The following is a 6000-nucleotide window of genomic DNA, read 5'->3' as shown; positions in this document are numbered from 1 at the left end:
AGAAAACCCAACCACTAAGTCATGAGTGCTCTTACAAAACATAAAGACTCTTACAAGCCCACTCATGACTCTTACACCCATCTTCCACACTCTTCCCTCTTCCACACTCATTCCTCTTACATCCCTCTTACATACTCAACCCCACTCATCATGCCTTTAACCAACCCTTTACCCTACCCTCTCACACTCATCCTCCTTGTGACAAGTGTCACCTTCCCATTGGTGCTAAACAAGCACAATCCATGTGCTCTCCTTTGAGTGCATCCTAGCCCTCCTTAAGCCTTCATCCATCCTTGCATCTAAGCCCTCCATCCCTCTACCCCTTAGCCTATAAATTGAATCCCATCCCAAGCCATTTCATCAACAATCTTTGAGCTAAAGTTACCATGCTATTTTGAGAACCAAAGCCATCAACCATACCCTTATAATGCCAAATTGAGAGCTCACAAAGCTACCAATTTTCCATTACCCATCTCCATTGAAGCAGCTTTTGAGCATCTTGAGCATACATCCACAACAAAAGGACAAATCTACAGAATCAAGAAAGCATGGAGTGCTTTTTCTTGTGAGGTTTGCCCTTCTTGTTTTCTTCCTTTGTCTAAGCATATATGTGAATTTAGTTTTTGGTTTGTGAATGTTTACTTCATTTGTTAATGTTCTTTGCATACTGATTCTGGTTCTACATTTTGGCACGCCCGGTGGGACCCCACTATGGGTCATTTAATCATCTATTTTCATCTATATGTCATTTTTCTAACCATCTAATGTTTGTTGTTGTTTGAGTGTGTTGTGAGGGTGTTTTTCTTGTTTTTGCAGGTTAAAGAACGAACTTAGGAAGAAGAAATACCATCTAAAAAAAAAAATTCGCATTTTTCAGCTTTTTTTGGCGCAGTTTTGACGTCTGCAACCTGTTCTGTCTGCAAAAATTGACGTCTGCGAAAATCCGCGTCTACGCAAATCAACATCTGCGAAAATCCGCGTCTGCGAAAATCGACATCTGCGAAAATCTGCGTCTGCGCAAATCGACATCTGCGAAAATTGACGTCTGCGAAAATTGACATCTGCGAAAATCCGCGTCTGCAAAAATCCGCATCTGCGCAAACCGGCGTCTCACCTGTGTTCTGTGCTGAAAATCTATTTTGTCCTCTTCGTATTTTGGCATCTCTGTATTTCAGCGTCTTCATATTTTGATAGACTGTCTTCTCTGCTTGCTTGCTTTATGTTCCGTAGGATTTAGGCCATTTAAAGCATTTTTACGCGTAGAAAAAACAACAAAAAAAGTTAAAAAAAAATTTCCCATAGTTAAGCTCTCATTTTTGAAGATTTTGGCTAACTAACTAAATTGCTTTTTTTTTTTTTTTTGTCTCATTGCAGGTTGGAGCACATGTGGAACCACTAACCATGTTTCTTGCAGGTTTTCATGTTGCTAAAAAATGAACTTGAATGTTTAACCATTTGTCTTTGAATGCATGTTGCTAAAAAAAAAAAAAGAACTTGAATGGTTAAACACATTTTTCATTGAATGAATGTTGCTCAAAAACACACTCTTGAATGTCATGGATTAAAATCAACTTTCTTTGGAATGCATGCTTAAAACAAAAAAATCTAATCTTGAATGCCAAGGATCAATTAACCATTACAAATCTCTTTTTCACATGCAATCTAGGTAAAGTTTGATTTTTGGACATTTAAGAAACTTTGTTAAGTTAAAATACAAATTTACAAAAATCAATTTGAGTAGTTCCTTGGACTCACCTCTTTTCTAATCACCCATCAAATATTAACCATTGGTTGCAATCTCAACGCCATTTATGGGGATGGGTCTACTTGAAAAAGGTGTTAAATGTTCCACAATCTAACTCACTCACTTGGTCTTTGAACGTTTGCTTTAACTTTATCAAAATTCTTAAATGGCCAAAGCTCTAGATTAAATCGATCACACTTCAAGTTTGGGCACTAAAATTGAACAACAACTGACGTGGAGAGCTTCCGGGCGCGCGCTTGAAATCGAATCTCACACACTTTTGTTTTGGGCTTAAAACAAACTCACACTCAATCTTGAATGCCTTAAAGAAAATTAATCGATACTTGACGTGGAGGGCCTCCGAGCGCGCGAGTTTGCTTTTGTTGACCCTAACTCTTCTTATTGTTTGCATTCTTCGATCGATTTACTTTTGTTGGCGCTTCAAGTTGGAATTGAACATTGTCTCTTAAACATGAGTGCTTGCAAAGTCTAGATTAGCACACATAAGAGTCAGTTGGTAAAAGAACAAGCGTGTTTTTTAGCCCAAGGTCATCCGAGTCTTCTCTCCCCTTGTCGTCTTTCGAGGCCATCTTGGGTGCATAAGATTAGGATCCAAAACCTTGTTTCTTTTTAGGAGGCCTGCTTGGGGATTTCATCACCCCTTGGACAACCTCAACTCCAGCGCTCCGACGGAGTATAAGAATTGGGAGGTGAATCGAAAGACACCTCTCTTGGGATCAAGATTTTGTCATTCGGGCTAAGCCTCAAGGAACTTTATACCCTTGAGAAGTGAAAGAGGAGAAGTGGGTTACCGCTCCTCTCGGCTGTGTGACATCCTTTTGGTCTCATCTACGGATTTGGGCCTCATGTACCTTGCGTATATCGAGGACTCCCTAGCTAAACCAATTGTCAGCCTTGCAGAAAACCATCTAGGATGTTAATGTGTTTGGAGTGACTGATCGAAACATTTGTAGAACATACACACTCCTTGGTGCAAGTATCACATTCTGAGAACCACAAACTTCTATCTAGGTGTTCCTATCTATTGCTTGTTTTTATTTTACTTGTTGAACGAATGTTTGCCAAACTTGGTCAATCCTAGCTTAGGGCACACTTAGCGTAGTCACTGCCTATTTTGGAAGTTGAACAAGTTGAAACAAAACAACTGAGATTTTTCCCAAAGCCAAGCAGATTCAGGAATTTATGTCGGAACAACCCAAACCCAAACAGAAGTTTCACAAGGTCAAACTCAAGCCATCCCTAGCATACCAAGAACTTTCAGCCAAGAGAAAAGAAATAACACCAAGCCCATGAATTTCCAAACTCCACAAAGCAGAGGACAAAGCTACCGAAGAAGCACTTCAAGAGGTCTGGTTAGAGCGCACCATCAAATTTAGCCAACATCCAGGAGTTAATCCTGCTTATGCATTACCAACTAGGCATGATTTCTATGATTAGACACCCTTGTTTCTCCACATCTTCTTGGATAAGATTCACTCTAGAGTCATCTTTGTAGAAAAGCCAGCCATCTTAGGTTATCCCCTTAAGCATTATTAGCTCATCCATCTCATTTAGAATCATACCATCTAGCCAGTAATCGAAAATCTGCACGTCTAAGCTTTCAAAATTTTTGTCACCTTGCTAAAAGTTTGCCATTCCTAAAATCTTCCAAATCCACCAATCTCACCAAGGTTATCCCTTTGACAGAGCTTTGTCTAGGGTAATCTAGCTTTGTCACTTGTTATCCCTCATCACCTTGAGCTAAAGGTTTGGATCCACAAGTGGTCAATCTCGTGTTCTTCCTAAAGGATCATCAGTCTATCCTTAAGTTCACACAATCACCACCAAGGTTGCACATAGGAAATCAAACCTTTTGTGCTTTGACAACATATCTTTGAAGTTAGAATCCCCAACCCAATCCTCCTTAGGTTTTTTCATATAGCTTTGTCTCAACCTAGGAAATCATTTGCATAGAAAAGCCTTCCCCCTTTTGCATCCATCAACATTATTGCATCTCATCCCTAGGAGTATTTTTCATGCCACCCGTCACTCGCTTAGCCAAGAAGAAAGAAACAATGGAGCCCTATCATTTGGATCGAACAGCCTCACCCCCCTTGAGCACTCAGCCATCCTTCAGCCCAGAGCAAGCTATGCCATCACCTACTGACATTGAAGCTTTCATGAACCAACCAGGAAATGCAGTATTGGTAAACGCCATTATAGACAAAAACAAAGAGACAATCATGGCTAATTTTCGAAGGGACAATGTAGGAACTTTTGACTTTGGAAGACCCCCTCCATTATCAGATCCATCTCACCCATTGTTTGGGCAGCTGCCACCACCCATAGGCTCTTATGATCCAAATTATCCTCAATATATTCCAAAAGAAGAGCCTCCAGCCAATCCATATGACCCAACAGACCCAAACATACCATCATCCACCCAAGTTGAAATCTCCATGCCGCAAGCCAACCCAGCCACCACCACTCCATCCTTGGTTCATACCTCTCCGCTCCAAACCCCCTTTACCCAAAACATCTCACCATTCACCCCCTTCACTATTGCTGCTTCTCCCCAACCTAGCCTTCCAAATCCACCCATCTCCCAAATCAGTGCTAGCATCTTTGGCCAACCTCAACAATATACAACAGGGATGCCACCCATGGGGCCAAGTAATCAACCTTTCATCGCCCCCAGCTTGTTCACCATAGCCCAAAGCACAATCCCATAATTTCCATTAGGTCTTGGTAGCTCAATACCACCAGCCACAAATCCACAAGCTACTACCTTCACTCCACAAAGCTATCAAATCCCACAAGCTACTGCCAATCTTCTACCAAGCTCCCAAGTGCCCCCAGCTCCCACCACCACTCTACCAAGCTTCCAAATCTAGCCACAAAGCTATCAAACCCCATCAGTTCCATTCCCAAGCTTTCAATTCCCACCACCTCCACCACCAACTAATCCATTACCTCCAATTACCAACTACTTTTCAATGCCACTTCTAGGAGGTAATCCACCACCCCAGCCAACCACCAATTATTTGCAGATGCCATCCCAAATGGGGGCACAACCCACATATATTGGTCAAACCCCACAAGCCCTCTGATCCTTTCCCCAAGCCTCACAACCATCTTATACCTTACCTCCACAAAGAAATCCATTTACCCCATAGCCAGCTTATGTTCCTCAATCCCAACCTCAAATCCCATATCAACAGCAAGCCTCGCAGCACATGCAGCAATATGCACCACCTCCCCCTCAACAACCTGTCATCCACCATGCAGCTGCCCAAACAATGTACAATCCCTATCAGAAAATCCCTCATAACCATCCATATTCAGTGGCCCCATCCAGCACATACCTACCTCAAGGCACTCCTACATTAGGGGCACCCCAACCATCACCTATTAATTCAGAGTGGGAGCAAATGAAGACAGCTCTGAAAGCCATCCAAGAAGGGAATGATCCAAAGACATTCAAGTTTGAGAATGTGTGTCCTTACCCATTTGACAGAGCCATTACCACGACACCATTTCCCGAACACTTTGAGGTACCTAAATTTGAGAAATTCAGAGGAAAAGGAGACCCTGTCACACATATCAAAGAATTTTACATGCATTGCCAGGATGTGGCATACAATGATGTCTTCCTCTTGCACCTTTTTCCCAAAAGCTTGGCTAGACCAGCTCTTGAATGGTTTTATAGAATCCCCTATGGCACAATTAAAAACTTTGCTGAATTATCTAAGGCATTTGTAGCCCAATATGCCCATCTTTTCGAAACAGAGCTATCAATAGTTAATCTTGTCCACACCAAGCAAAAAGGTGGAGAAAGCCTTGCCGAATACTTGCAAAGATGGCAAACCCTTACCACCCGCATATCCTGCACCTTTCCAGAATGCCATGTGGTGAAAATTTTTATTGATAATGCACATCCTAGCTTGGCTCACCACATGACCATGAACTGTTTGCAGACCTATAAGGATATCAAAGAGAAAGGAACGATCCTCGAGCAAGGACTCATCAAAGATGGTGTGGTAAAGATTTACAAAGAGGCCAACCAAAATCAATCACATTCCAATGACAAGTCTAGGTATTGGAACAAAAACAAGCATGTTGCAACAGATGGGGTTACTAACACCAGACATGTGAATATCGTTGGTCCTTCTCAAAACCAGTCTAACCCACCATATCAAACAAACAACCAACAAGCTACCGATTACCAACAACGAAATAACCAAAGCTATCAAAAC

Source organism: Cupressus sempervirens, chromosome 7 (genome assembly GCF_028749045.1).
Source record: "Cupressus sempervirens isolate cs-2001-9-10 chromosome 7, ASM2874904v1, whole genome shotgun sequence".
NCBI lineage: Eukaryota > Viridiplantae > Streptophyta > Pinopsida > Cupressales > Cupressaceae > Cupressus > Cupressus sempervirens.
Note: the sequence above shows the minus strand (reverse complement) of the source record.